Below are 16,371 nucleotides of genomic sequence, written 5' to 3' on the forward strand. Positions count from 1 at the left end.
CTCTGCATTGAAAGAAATGAAAAATTTTGTTGAAATACAAATATGAAAATAATTATGTTGGATGTTGGATCATTAAAATAATTACGTCACACCGTTTGGTAATTTTATAACCAAATTTGGTACTAATTACTACAGTGCAATATAATTATTTTAATGATTCAACATAAATTATTTTCATATCTGCGTTTCAACAAAATCATTTCTTTAATGTAGCTAAATTTGTAGGTACTTCAGCAAAACTTGTCCTTTCCGAGTAACATCTAATTATTGACATAATTCGTGTAACGATTTCTATATTCATTGCTGTTACAGCTGCGAATATTACGTCATATTTATTGCCGTGGCTGTATTTTGATAACTGTTAGCACTACTTTCGTTCTCTACGGCTCTATGTAAAATTAGCCACGGATACTTAAATTTCAGAAAGTTGTCACATTATAATTCTCAAGAATATCTTGTTTTCTCTGAGTGCACGAGGTATTGCGAAACAATTTTTAATTGGCTCCATACTATCGGACATGGGCTTCATTATATATGATTAATAACCAGCAACCGTTGCGATACATTGATCGCCGTCCAATCGGTGGTAATTATAACAGTTCGTAGCGACGGGGCGCAACGTTCTGTCCAGTAATGTCGACATCTCTGCGCAATTCAGCCTCGCGAACCTTTTCCTCGGCTCAACGCGTCTCCCCCACTTCCTTCCGTGCGTTGATTATTTATCCATTCACGACCGCGTGCAAATAATCGATAATACGGACGGTCGAGCTTCGGGAAAACTGTTTTGTCAAAACGGTTTTGCAAGACGGCAGCGTCCATCTCTTCGCACGTGTTACGGGATGGATTTATTTATTCGCTCTCTTATTTATTACGCAGGTTTCTCCAGCCGTGGCTCACGATTAATCCGTTCTCGTCGTGGCGCCATTATTAAAACGTTGCGCCGCGTGTGTCTAGGATAAATTATCGCCGTGCATAAATTCATTCGTGACTTTAAGCACGTTGCGCACAGATACGTATGTGCACGCGTAAGCATAAGAGCGATCCGATCATTGCCGCGTGGAGTGCAAAAAATTCATTAGAATGCGCATGAGTTACGCACCAGCAATTAGACAACGTGAAATATCATGGTAAAATCCGTCTGTTGTGATCACCGTTCTCTTAATCATTACCGATCCTCCATCGCCAGCGAAAAATCAATGAATTCAATGAATAACGTGAGCCTACAAATTTTTGGAGTTATTTTTTTCTATAGAATCGCTTTTCAGCTTTGACAACCGATTCGTGTACAAACGAAATTTCATTTAAAAAATTGATGCCTCAAATCGTGCTCTGTTACAAAGCGTGATGGTAAAAGTAAATCCCTACAAAAAACTGTTTTTTTGTATGATGGTACAAGGATATTTTCTTAAAAAATAATTGTCGTACTATTTTTACAAAAACCAAGTGTTATTTTGTTTTTTCAAGTTTATTTTTTAGCATATTCATCTTAAATTCATATTAAATTACTAAATTTCCAAAAATTGACCATTTGATTGAGAAAACATGTGACATGTTAAATTTAACACAAATTTTTCACCTATGCATAAATATTTATTATTATTTTCTCCATTTTCAGTTTGGGAATGTGTATCAGTTTAATGAAAAATTATATCCACATTTTTTTTTTTCCTTGTTAATGGCTTTCTTAATATTCTCGGATTATTTCTTTAATATTTTCTTAAGTCGTTTTATTTATGCCACGATCGTGTGAAGCAATTACTTTAAATACGTTAAACATTTCATAGTAAATTTTACATTTCACTTCTGATTTAATGTGTCCAATACGAAATATATTCACAAACGTTTTTTTTCCGTATTTCTATATTACTAGCGGATGATTGATCATCAGATGTCTTTCTAAAGTGAGTTCATTATATCCAGTCAAAAATGATTTATCACAAATCATACATTTCATAGAGTTTTTTTTTCTTCTATGAAACATCGCTGTACCCAGCTGTTTAGGTCATTAAGTCTCGTCTTTGTCATTAAATAGTTTGTGACGAATTATGAGTACATACCAATTAGATATTACAAACACGAAATAAGTGTACTTTATAGTTTAGTGTAGTCATAAGTAGTCACTTTACTGACAAATGTTGCATTTTATTTTACTATTTTGTATCTAATTTTTTGTTTTATTGCAATATTTCTATATCCAACTATACTTCCTCGAAAAATAACTGTTGCGCGCTAGTTTAAAATAATAAATTTTATTTTTTATGTAAAAAAACTTGCTAGACCTTTCAGTATAATAAAGTAACATTCGCATACACGAGAGTAAATTCATTATTACTTATAAATCGTTTTCACTATTTTCCTTATTCGGTTTAACAACGTCAAGTTTGTTTGCATTAAATTATTTTATTTCAATTGAATTTTTTCATTGTATACTGTTATCCCTTTAATTCTTTGTAATCAAATCTTATAAGCAAAAAATGATTCACTTGCTGTCATTACGCGAATCCAAGATTTCGCTAGTTATCCTATTTGCGTACTTTCTTCGCTTTTCTTATTTTTTTTTAATATTTTTTTTCTTTCAATTTGACTTAATAGAAATTCGGAGAGACGGTAATGAATATAATAGTGACGTGATTGTTGGATTAGTGGAGAAAGTTTTTTGTTTGTATAAAACTCCGTCTATACCGTCATCACGAATGATTCCATCGAATTGCCGATTGTCCGTCAACAAGTGCGATAAATTCGCCGCGAGATTTGACGGTTCCCCGTCGATCAGATCCGTGCCAGGTCGGAGAAATTGAAACGTCATCAACTCGTTCACTCGCAAATCTAGCGGCAATGATTCTTAAATCGCGGCTAATCGCGATTGAGATTCTAGTTTGTGATTTACGTAATGCGCCTTGTGCAGTTGTTTGAACGGCACACAAGCGAGTCTAACAGCCTTCTTTCAGTCCCGACGGATGTATAAAGCGATCATAAAATATCGATGGTCTGCGAACGCGCGGCGAGGGAAAAATTGCGTTGCGCCGTAGGCGAGATTGTTGTAACTTTTTGCGCCGCGGAGATTTGTTGATCGGTAGGTATGTACGAGTATGTACGGCAGGTGGCGAGAAGTGCAGCGGTGAAATCGGGAGCAGAAACGCGTAGCAACTTCAATTAAAATTTGACAATTTAAGAGTTCGCCGGGCTCGTGCCAGGAAGCGGACAGCTCAGATTTATCAAAATCCATCAGATTAATAAGGTCGAAATAATGTAATCGACTTATCACGTTCCGCGTTGCTAAACCCGCTGCCGCATAAAACCACTAATGTAGGTACCCGTAGGATGTTCTGCTTTCACTAAACGATAGAATGTACGTTAAAGTGGAACCCAGATATATCCAGGAACTCAATACATCACAAAAAGTAGATAATAATAAAGTCGGTATTTTTCATCGGATTATTCGCACATCACGATGCGAAGATGGCTCACACGAGAAAATGCTTAAACGCCGTCGAAAAAGTTTTCCTCTCTTAAGATAAAACCTGTTCGCGCGCGCAGCTACTGTAAAATTTTAAGCGCCAATTAATAATTACGCCTTACAGATGTAAGGGAATCTCTCGATAGCCTTTTACCTTGTTACCGCTTAATATGATGTATCTCAGTTACGCGCGATTACAAGTCGTAATAAATTCTGACATACATCCGTAAAATAAATCGAGATAAAGCGGACGCGCCGCTTCACACACTGCGGCGCGCTGGCCGGCGCGCGCGCCGCGTCCCGCTTTTATTTAATTCACATCTTATTAAAATCGTTCGCTCTCGCGAACTGGGACGAGGGGAGATTTACGATCCCGATCAATTAGAGAAACGAGAGGCGCACCGTGAATTTTACGACGCACGAAACCAGAAACGTAATTTCGAAGTGCGCGAGCAAGTGTCGGCGCCGCGCCGTTGCGCGGGTTTACGGTTCATTAAATTATATTTCTGCGGGCGTGCGAGTACGCGCGCGACCGATGTTTAGTGTCTCTCTCTCTCTCTCTCTTTCTCTCTCTCGAAAACACCGACAGAGGAGTTTCACGCGCCATTTCCTCTCCGTTTCAGCCTCTAATTCTCATTCTAAAATTCGCGATTCGCGACGACGTGGCGAACGATATTTCGTAATAAAAAAAAGGGGGGAATTACGTTGCTCACGAGACAGAATTATTTAACGGCGAAAGTACGGAACGGAGTACTTCGCTGGGCTATCGCGGTGCGCGCGTATCGCGCGGAAGAGGACGTTTTTCACTGGGCCCATTGAATTACGGACTTCGCGCTCGGGCCTGAGGGTCCGACTTTCGGAACCAAGTGGCGGTTCGATCAGGCGGAAGTGATCGATGATCGCCAAATCGACTGGAGGGAAAAGCTAACTATACTCGCTTCGCGTTTATGTTCCATAGCGTGTAATTGGATAGAAATAAGCTGATTGATACTCAAGTAAGTTTAAGAAAAGTTCTCGAGACCGCGGTTGGTCCTCAACTTTCCAATCGGAGTAAATCCCGCTGCATGTAGCGCGCACAACATTGCACATAAAGGAGAGCTGCTAAATGTGTATCACTTAAGCTATTTTTTATTGTATTTTGCACTTAATGCTGTTTTGGATACAAATAAAAGTTCAAAGTTGTAGTTTGATACTTCAGTCATTCATTATTGCATCTTAAACCTTTCAATAATAACAAATTAATTTGTTATAACTTTTTATGCTGCAAAAGGTGTGATTTAGAAAACCGGTCGCCTAAAGCGTACCTGTGTTCTCTTAAATCGCATCGTTTTTGAAAAAATCGAATTTATGAATTAAAATAATTAAAAATATAAGGAAACTCTTTATTTAATATTTATTTTATTAATAATTTATCGAAAAAGCGATCAAATATTCAATAATTAATAGACATACACTGAGAAAAAAAATTGGTTGAAAAACTATTTAGTCCGATACGCACAACTAAACATTGGATTGATTCAACAATTATTTAGTTGCACGAAAAAAGATGTAATTCATTTATATTAACCATTCCAATTTTTTCAACTAAGAATTAATTAAATCAACTCAATATTTAGTCGTGCGTATCGGACTAAATATTTTAGTTTTTCAACCAATTTTTTTTCTCAGTGTAGCAATGACGATAAAATAAAAACGCCAAAATAAAATTGGCTTGAATTTATTTTTGTATTGATATATTTTTATTGATAGCAATTAATTTTACTATTATCACTTATCAATCTTACATTAAATATGATTTCTTTCTAGTGAAATTTGTGATGAATTAGAAAACTTGATAATTTATAAAAATATCAGTTTAAATTTTATAATAATTATAAACATGTATCATTGAATGCAAAATATTTTACAACAAACCTTCTTTTATAAAAAATGTAACAATTTAAAATAAAATTGCATAATTACGTTATTATCAGCTGTATAAGTTGATGAAGAATTTACATCGAATTTATACCTGATTTTTTTAAATGTTGATAGCATACATAAAACAAAGTTGAAACTTGTTAAATTTTCGTCTATATCATTTATTTCTCATTTACTTTTTATTTTGTCGCTAAATGTTGATTGTATACGCATTCAGCAACTTTCCCCTAACGATAACATCGCTTATAACGTCGATCAAATTTGAATGACTAAAATCACATCGTCCGGAAACTTTGTTGAATTCGCAGCTCGTGAAATGTCACGACTTCGTTATCTCGATGGCAGCGGACGTCGTCTCTCGCGCTGCACTCGGATTCACAATCAGTCGCCGCGCACTCCGGGCGTTCGACGTGCGCCGGTAATTGTTAATTGCGCAACGCAATCATCCATCATCGGCTAATGATACAATCCGGTGGCGCACGGTGGATCGTTATTACATTTCGGATGGTCTAATCGCTAATAAGGATTTATGGCCTTCGTGCGCGCCGTTGGCAGAATGTGAAAGTCTCGGGTGCACCGTAACGAGGGTGTACCGCGTGTCTCGCTCTTCCATCTGACGATACGTATACGTTATACGTATCGTCCTGTATGAAGTAACGGCCCGCCGATATATCCCGATGCAATTATTAATGAATCCGTTGCGATACCCGCGCGAAGACCTTTCTTCTGATCAGTACGCAACGCAGTCCGCATTCAGAGTGAGTCCGCTCGATTACGCGCCTCGCAATCCTATCGCGCTCGAATGAGAATCGCTGAAAAGCGCGTTCTAAATCTCGAATGATATAATCCCGTTGCACAGGAAAAAAATTAGTATCAAATCAACACTTCATTGTTTCATGTATAAGCAGGAGTGTATTACAAAATCTTCTTGAAAGAATTTGATAATTTTAAACAGACATAATATGCTTATATGTATGGAGAAACAAAATTTCTTTGTGTTAGCAAATTATGTCTGTTTTTTTCTGTTCAACCTAATTTAACGCTCGTTCTTTGACCTTAATCTCGTGCTTTTTACGTTATGCATACATCGAGCCTGTTCTTTTGAACATTATGTTCTTATTATGACTTTTTTTTATGTTTGACTGATGAGAATGCGTACCGAGAATATGTGACACTTATTCGTTTATGTGTACACGCATACACGCGCGTGCGTACGTATGCGCGTGTCCGGATTGCTAAAGGGTGATCGTTTAGGATAAAAGAAGATACTGGTTCCTTTCGAGCAACTAGTCAGAACTAGTCAGAACGACACTCGATGCCACGCGAATCGTTAGAAAGTACCGATATCTAAGAGATATCGTTAGGCATCGTCGTAATTTCCCTCGGCCGGTTAGACATAAAAAAAGAAAAGGCGCGTAACCGCACGTAATTTGATGCACGCATCCTGACCCACATGTGTCCGCACACGAGTCCCGTTTGCGAGAATGTTTGCGACTGCAAAAATCGCCGAATTACTGCGACGACGACATTAAGGTCTCGTACAAGAGTACCGTTTTACATATACAACGTCGCGGTGACGTAATTGTCACTCCATTATTCTAACGAGCACCAGATCTGCACTCGATGCCTTCCTGACCCAGAACGCAGCGAATATAATTGACTTTCGTTATAATACGAAATTCTAGTCGTTCCGGTATCGTTCGCAGGATTCAGAAGTCTTCTCGTTACCGAAATCTCGTAGCCGTGAATTTATGGTTGGGCCAAGACGTCAGCTTTGCGTTGTTAAAAGAAATCGTGATTTGCATGCACTTCAGCGAGACTTCTCTCCTCGCTAATCTCTATTTACAATTTCCCACAATTCTCCAAGTTTCTCCTCCTCCGGAGGTCAACATCGCTCGCGGGGAGGGTCAGTTACTCGATAGATTATCTTTCTCTCAAACGTCATGCTGCATAAAAAATTTTTAAAAAGGAAGAAATTAAAGTAAAGAAAAAAAATTTTTTTTTTAATTATTGCTTATCAGTGGAATATCTTGAAAACGAAACAATTGATTTCACATCGAAATATGCCAAAATAAAGTATAATATCTCGTGTAAACTATAATGATCTTTTGATAGCTCTACTTTAATACTTTTGCTTTAGACGAATTATATTGAAAAAAATATAATTAAATATAATTCTTTTTAAAGAATGGAACCTTTATGTAACTTTGAAAAATCGATTCTTTCAAGAATTGATTTTACCATTATCCCTCTTTATACAATTTTTTGTCAATCGCGTCGGTGCCAAGATATTTTACTGTTTCACAATAAAATTCCTGTTACCTCGTAATTAAACATTTCTAGACACATGTTTATATAAACTTTTTTTAATGTGTGATCGAGAATACGCACCATGAATATAAAACAGATATGAATATAAATGCGTTGTACACGTGATTAAATTTTCTCATCTACATACACATCATAATTATTTTTTCGGTTTACTTTGGGGAATTAGAGTTCTAAATTAGAGAGAGATTTTTATTTCTAGTTTTAGAACTCGAAATGGGTAAATAATAAATTAATATTTTTTTTATTTATTCTCAGAAGATGAATAATTAATTCACTTCTACCTGTACCGAGGGGGAATTCACAACCCAAAATTTTATACACCAATGCCGATTTTTGGCATTGCTGTAAAACACTGCCGACATTTTTGTACACTGCCGACAATGCTTATTGTTAGTCAATGCCTACAATGCCGTCAATCCTATATTAAAATTAAGGCAATGCCATGCAATTATGAACACTACCGCGTGCCCATTATCATACGCCAATGCCTGCACAAGAATTCTAAAGCTTTCCCGAAGTATTCAAAAATTTTTGTGCTCAACCCCATGATCGAAAAACCGACTCTGAAGTGAGCTCACCACTCCCCAACCACTGACGACAATGCCGTCAATATTATAGGTCACTGCTTACTTTTTTCGGCAGTCCACTGCCGAAATTTTGTACACCAATGCCGGCTGTGAATTTCCCCTCGACCTGTACTTATTAGTTTCTTGGTCTAATAATGGGTTTATTAGCAAATTATTATTGTCATCAAACAGTTGTGCATCAAAATAATTTCTGTTTATTAGTGAACATTTTTGTTCGGAATCCTAGAAAAAATGTGGCATATTGAAGAAAAAAAATCGAAATGTCCAAAAATAAATGTCACTCGTTTTCTTTGACATTTATTATTTATAAAAAAAAATTTGATTGCGATGACGGAATATATATTTCTGTGAAATATATCCCATTTTTCTTTCGTCGTATTTAATGAAGTAAAATAAACATTATATCTCACAAATCAATTTTCAAGTATCTTTTTCTCAGTACATGGAAAGTCGAATCAAAATTCAATAAAAATCGAATAAAAGTTGAATAAAAATCAGAAGAATCTAAGATCTCCTCGAAAGAGGGATTGAAAAATTTCTTTCTGGATAAAAAAAATAATATGCTGAAGCTCACAATCGCAATTTTGCTTCGCAATTCTGCTTTGAAATTTAAGCGAAATTATTTGACAAATACGACAAAGAATAAAAATTTCACATCTGGATACGTCGTCGTCTTCCTACATCCTTTAAATCTCTGAATGAATCTAGAATGAAAATCGAATTGGTTGGATCTTCAGACGCCTATCACATCGCGGTGATCCAACAAATGACCCGTCTCGACAGGCAAGTCGTGATTTCCAGCGCTTAGACTGATCGGAGCGATCGCTATCCGACTCGAGCGGCGGCGCCTTCGACGCGGCAGGCGCCGCGGCGCACGGCCTCGCTGGATAACTCCTAATTCCTTAGCGCTATAAGGCGCTCCTCAATTAACGTCACGGCGCTAACTTTCACCGCGAGGCAAAGCCGCCTCGGTTACGCCCCATTACCTTATTGCTCGCTTTGCACGCGTGCCTGCCTGCGTCAGCCCGTGAAAAGGCGCCCCCGGCGCCTGCCGCTCCACGCCGCGACGCACACGCGTGCGTGCGTACGAGCGTGCGTATGTACGTGCGTGCGTGCGTGCGTGCGGTACACGCTTGGCCGATTGCATTGCTCCGATCGGGCCGACCAGGAGAGGACGCGTAGGCGGAAGTGGATGCGACAGGGCCGAAGATGAACAGGCGCGAAAACGTACAGACGAAGAAAAAAGAATCACTCGAGAACGAAGATGTGTTAAGGCAAGACTTATCATTCTTCCATCAAGCTTTGTATTAAATAAAATCAGACAAATCGAAGGTCTCTTCGAAAGAGAGATTGAAAATTTTTTTTCTGGATAAAAAGAATAAAGATACCGAACTGGGTAAAAAGACTACTAAACTGAATGAAAAGAATAAATAAACGAATTTTTTGCGTGGAAACAATGAACTATTTTAAAAATTTTTCTGTTCAAATTTTTTAGATTAGGTCCGTTTTTTTATATTATTATTTCAAATTTATTTTAGATTTAAATTAAGGGTTTGTCGAACCTGTTTCAAACTCTGAAAATTACGCAGTATTTCATACCGCTCAAAACATTTTCGTAATGCGCGGACTTCTAGCAATCACAAACTGGTTTGGTAACCTGTAGAAACAAAGCTCTAAAATTTTCAGATTTACCCTTTATATTCTCTAAGAAAATGTGGTCATCGTATAACGATGTAATACATGTTATTATATCTTGTATTATAAATATAATCTACTGATTATTTTATTATTTTTTATGTATGCTCTATTAATCGAAAAGAAATGTACATATTTATATCACAGATTGGTGCAAACTTAACTTATTATTCAGATATTTTTCCACGGATATTTAAAACAATTTTTAATATGTTATTATTACATGCATTTCTGTCTTTCACAAAACTTTCCTTCTAAAAATAATTTAAAACTTTCGAATTTTTTTGTACACTACTTACACCTATAAGATCTTTATCGCTTTCGACTTTTAAGTGCAACATAATTTTTAAATTAAAAATTATGTCTTTAGTTATATATATTTTTTTAAGTCTCATATCCATATTATTTATATTATATTATTTTATATTATCTATATATTTTTGTATATTTTTATATAATGGCAATGTCCATTATTATTATATACTGTATAATCTTATATGCGCACGGTATTTATTCGCGTCCAGCTGCTCAGAAAGAATTCATTCTAAAAAGTAATACCGTCATCCAATTTGGTAATTGAAAAAAGCAATGCCTGTTAACGATACGATCGGTATACGAGTTAAAATAAGAAAGCACATACAAGATCAGTCTTGGATATTGATGATAATAATTTTTGTAACGATCCGCTGTTAGGGAGATTGCGCGTTAATGATGGCTGTTGCGCCGAGCAAGGGCGTGTCCGTGAAGTAACGCGGAGCCTCCGGTTCCTCGATTAGTAGCCGGTCACCTTAGACTAATCTTTCGGTGTAGCCCGAGTGCATCGCACCACTTTCACCGTATTTCCTCTTTCCAATCTTTCCTTTCCGCGTCGCGTCGCAGCACCTGCGAGACGCGCTCGCTTTTGCGCGCAGCGCGTCGAAACTGACGCGGTAGTGAAACCGGATTTACGAGAGGAGCTATCACAACAGGGTGTTTACTACCGAGAAAACCTGGAATTTTCCAGAAATTTATTTTTTATCCTTGAAAATCATGGGAATTGGGATTTTATCGGTACTCTGAGAAATTTTTAAGATAGTGTATTTTTAAGTTTAAATTATATCTATTTTTTTTAATAAAGTTGTTTCTTTTATGATTTTTTCTTAATATTACAAAATTGATTAGCAAGAAATGTGGCGTACACATTACAAATTATTTTCAAATCCAGCTAAATTTTTAGATATTTTAGATGTAGGTAGACAGCAAAATTCTTTCTATGTAAAATATTGCATGCTCGATTATACATTCGGATCATCAGTGAATTCTCCGCTTTCTAAAAAATTACAGCAACTTCTCACATTCAAAAATTCAACAAAAGATTCTTAAGCGTACTGCGAAATTGCTGCACTAAAAAAAAGTTGCTTAGTCCAAAAAGGTATAATTTATTCATGCCGAAAGTTCAAATCTTTTAACATTAGCATTAATTAAATTAACTCAATATTTAATCACACGCATCGGATTAATATTTTGTCAACAAACTTTTTTCTCAGTGTACTTTTACAGGATAATGAGAATTTTATTGCAATATTTTTCATAGACGGATCGAACGAACCTTTATTCCGCTGGCATTTATTCTTTCTGTACAACAAGATTAGCAGCTACTAACATTCTGTTGCTGTAATTCGTGTATCTTGGTTCAGGTATCTCGATTAATGTAAGTTCAAAGATCGAAAAGCAACGTGGGTTGCAAAAAGTACCGCATCATTGCGTTCATCGATCGATTGACCGATCACGCAAACATTCATAGGAAACAATAGAGACCTTCTCCAGGCTTTCTATCTTTCGCGTTTAGTCGAGGGCGCTCTTTACGGATCAATTACGCCGCAAATATCTTGGGCTCGCGCTCCGAATTGAACGAGCTCTTTACGAGAGTCGGCCATCGATAATAAAATTTATCTTCGTACTCGGATCTTCCTCATTCGATCGCGACATTAATCGCACATGGACGCACGCACGAAAGCAGCATTTAAAAGCGATTAAAGACAACGATGGAGGCAGCCTCACAATCGGTGTTTCTAATTAAATGTCACGACGAATAAAAAATATTTGATCGATTCGCAATTAAGATGAAATCAACGGCACGCATCGTTAAGCTTTTTATAGCCGTTTTCAATTTTTCAAGAGCTTAAATTGAGATTACCTTCCTTTTTCTTAAACGCGCCTTTAATTAGCCATTAATTAAAGTTACTTTTATCAAACGTCCGAAGTGACTTCGGAAAAAAATTAGATCCGTGTAATTGCAGTAATTTCAGGCGATGTCTCCATCTCCACGGGGGCTCGAGAACTTCACCGGGATGAGATTCTTGACAAGAATGGCCTTACAAATTTACATGCAAATAAATTTAACGGCGCGTCGCGCGAAAATAAACTGATAAGAATAACGGGGGATATGGAGACGATAATAAAGTCGGGACGGCGAGTTTGCGGAGGCGGCATGTCGCGTGTTGCCGATGTATCACTGTAATTGGAGGTGTACATAATCCCATCCTGGCGTGTCCGAATTAGGAAAACAATTAACGCTGCAGGCGACGAGCGAGAAAGAAAGAAGGACGGCGAGAGAGAAAGAGAGAGAGAGCAAGAGATAGAGAGAAGGAAAGAGCAACACGTCGATGATGTTCCGACGCTGTTGCCCGCTGGGATCGCATCAATCTCGTGTTCCGGACCATTCAAATGATACTATCTCGCGCGACTCACAGCAATAAACAATGACATGTTCGCGAAGGCGAACGACGAAGGGCGCCGTCGCGCGTTCGCGCCATTCTGCCCTTCGTCCTTTCGGTCTCTCGTTCTCCGCCCCGTCCGTCGGTCGCCCCCGAGGCTCCACGGGATTTCTTTCAGATTAACGCGGCAAGCGCGTGATTTATCCCTTTGCATTTTTTCTTTATCGGGATAAGCACGCTCCTCTTTCTCGCCCCCTTATCTCTCGCGAAAGACGAACGAAGAAATGGACGGCGAGAAAGAAGGCGTCACGAAGATGATTCGAACAATCACGATCGATAAAGTATCAGTGAATAATAATTCTCAAGCCGTGCTTTAAAATAATTTTGAAAATCAATTTTCACTTTTGCGGTTATTTATTAGCATTCAAGTTAATATTCTAAACCATAAAATAGAAAAGTTTATATAAATAATTAAAACAAATAGTAAAGCACGTTAAATTTGTCAACTTAGATTTAAGAAGATATTTTGATTTGAGAGATTGAAAAGGGTTCTTTGAAAAAAGTTTTTTAAGAAGCTTTAAAAATCAATTAATATTAAACTTGGCATACTCTTTTACCAGTTTAACAATATTTGAATATTTTTTAAATTTTAAAAATGTTACTTTCACGTGCGTTGTGCTTTGATGATTAATAGTTTGCAAAAAGATGCGTAGAGGCGATGGAATAAACAATAGCTCTTCTTGACATTAAAAAAAAACTAAAGTTTTTCTTACATTAGTTTAAAGAAATGATGCGGCTATGGCTGAAACTAAAATCAAATAAAAATTTGACAAAATGATATCCTTGGTAAACAATTTTTATTTTTCCCGCAAATTTTAATCTTTATTTTTTATAAACAGAAATAACAAGTAATAATAATTCCAGTCAAAGAGGAACATATGAACCGATATTCATAGAGTCTCATATTTAAAATCGTCTCGCGTACTGTCGAAATGTCGTCAATCAATCACGTATTAGCATATTATTTAAAACGGTTTCGAAATAAGAATTGACTATGAATACCGTCCATAATGTATTTGTAACGACACTGTTCGTGTCGAATTTTTATTTGCAAGTACATTATATTGCGAAAAAAAATATTGTGTCACAAAAAAAATTCCTATTAGTTTCCAAGATATTCATTTCACCAAATAAAAAAACAGTTTCGAGAAAAAGGATTTTAAAGTTTGAAGTACATTTTTTTAATGTAATATGCGATTTATAACTTCGTTAAGTTATCAAATCTCGATAAAATGCTTGGGCAATATATTTTAAAGACTTCAAATATTAAGAATATATATTTAAAAAAAAAACAATTTCTTTACTTTTCGAATCAGAATACACCCTTAAAAAATATATAAGCAATACTAATATGTAAAAAGAAGAGAAATAAAAACTAAAATAAATCTACGAATACCGATAAAAAAAAACGAAAGATTTTTTCCAATAATTACAAAAAACACCGGAGGCAAATCTATGAAGTGAAGAGACGCTCGCCTGTCGACTTTCTCGCCGAAAGACGAGCAAGTAAAATGTAGGTTGTGTCGTAAAACGCGCGGCGAGGGTGCCGCGCTGAGAGAAGCCGTGCAGACGTGCCGCCGCTCGTCTCTCCTGCTTCTCTTCTTCAGCCTCTTCGCGGCGGTATGGAAACGGCCTACAGTAAGGTCAGTCGTATAGACGCGCGGTGGATGATTTCACCTCTCCGGCCATATTTATTATCCTAATCTCGGTGCGGTGCAGTGCGCGCGCGTCTGTGTGGCCTACATTCACCGCAAATTGCCCGACCAACCGACCGACCGACCGACCGCCCCCGTTTTTCTTCGCATGCAGATCGCGTGCGATCGGGCAGCGTAGTCTCACCTCGCACCATATTACGGCCGTTTCCTCTTTTTTCCCTCCCTCTTAAGCTTCCCGTGCCGAATGCGCCACGAGACCGCGGTTGGCGATCTCATAACAATAATGAGTAGTGTAACGCGCGCGCGGCGGCGCGTGATGGTATGCACCGGTCGGATTACTTCCAAGAGGAATGCGAAGCTGTCTAAAAACTACGTCCCGCGGTAGACAGACAGTTTGTTTAACCTTCGATCTCGTGCTGCGATCCTCGAGAATCTTCGTGTTTTTGCGCATTATCCTTGCAATGAGGTGTCTGGTATGCAGAGGAAGCCTCCAAATCACGCCGCGTTTGTGAGCTTCATTGAGATAATAGATACGCTTAATTAAGGATTCATGGGTCATGTCTTAAAACATTGCCAAAAGTATAAAAATTTTATAAAATATTTTAGTATTACGTTTGAGTATCTGTGTAAAATTTGAGTATAAGTCACCTATTGGTTTAAAAAGTATTTAATTCTTGTTTTTTAAAATCGCGTTTTGCAGTACTTATTTGCAAATTTGAGGGGCAAATAGCATTATCAATTAAATCAAATTTTTTGCATATACTAATAGAACTCTAATAAATATTCGTACAAAAGTTTATTTAGATTCACTTACTTTAAAAGCTTTTTTTAATTACAGCAAAATATACTTATTTTTGCTGCAGAAATTATTATAAATTAAATTTTTTATTGTTTTCTCCTTTGCAACTAATTTTAGGAAAAAATTCGAGCATTTGCGACCAAAATTTTTTATTGTTGATTAGACGAAAAAAGAATAAACCTAGAAAATTTTTAAATTTCGATAAATTTTAGCTCGTGTATTGTACAACCAACATCCTTAAAAGAATTTCTTTTCGTGACGAAACTTTTCAGATTTACGAAATTTAGAATCTTGCTCGCATGAACAGCAATGAACATTTGAAACTCTCTTAGATTTCTGGGTAAGGCTTAAATATACAGATGATTTCACTGATTATTTTGAAACTTGATATATTTTATGTATTTCGAATAGAAACTGCATCTACTAAAAATATTGCTCATCTTTTATGTAACCGTATTCCGAAACGAAGACTCATCGCTTTATAGTTCGTAAAATGTACACAATTTATACTTTCCTTCAGAATTTATAAAGCAACGTTTCATTGCATTGGAATTTAAATTTGCTAGAACAAAACAGCGCTACGCGTGCGGCTTCTTTAACAAATTTAATAAATATTTATTTCAATTAAACAGTAATATGATTATTTAATAAAATAATTGTATTGATTAGCCATTTATGCAATTATTATATTTATATTAATTAAACAATTATTAAATTAATAAAACAACCAATCGGAAAAGAGGGAATCAAGCTTCAAATTAGAGGCTTCAAATTGGATAGCATGTGTCAATTTTTAAATAGAATCACATATTATGTCTTGATATTTAGACAGAAGCAAAGATTCTCTAAGGAATTTTGTTTTTGTGATCATTATTTTAATAATTTTAAAAATAATTTGTAAGATAATATTCACTAATTTTATTTTCAATTTATTTTTTATTCGGGTCTTATTAAACCTAATAATTTTCAAAAATTTATAAATTTATAATTAAAGGACGGAATTATACCGCTAGCAAAGCGGTGCTCAGGTAGCATAATTAACAGACCGTAATTAACGTTCCGAGCTCCGGCACTAACCAACTAATGACACAATTTGCGCCCACGCATCCGCGCTGAAGTATCGCGCTATCGCAGGCGTAATTACGTTCGCGACATTAGCGCGCAATGTTCC

Source organism: Solenopsis invicta, chromosome 12, assembly GCF_016802725.1.
Source record: "Solenopsis invicta isolate M01_SB chromosome 12, UNIL_Sinv_3.0, whole genome shotgun sequence".
NCBI lineage: Eukaryota > Metazoa > Arthropoda > Insecta > Hymenoptera > Formicidae > Solenopsis > Solenopsis invicta.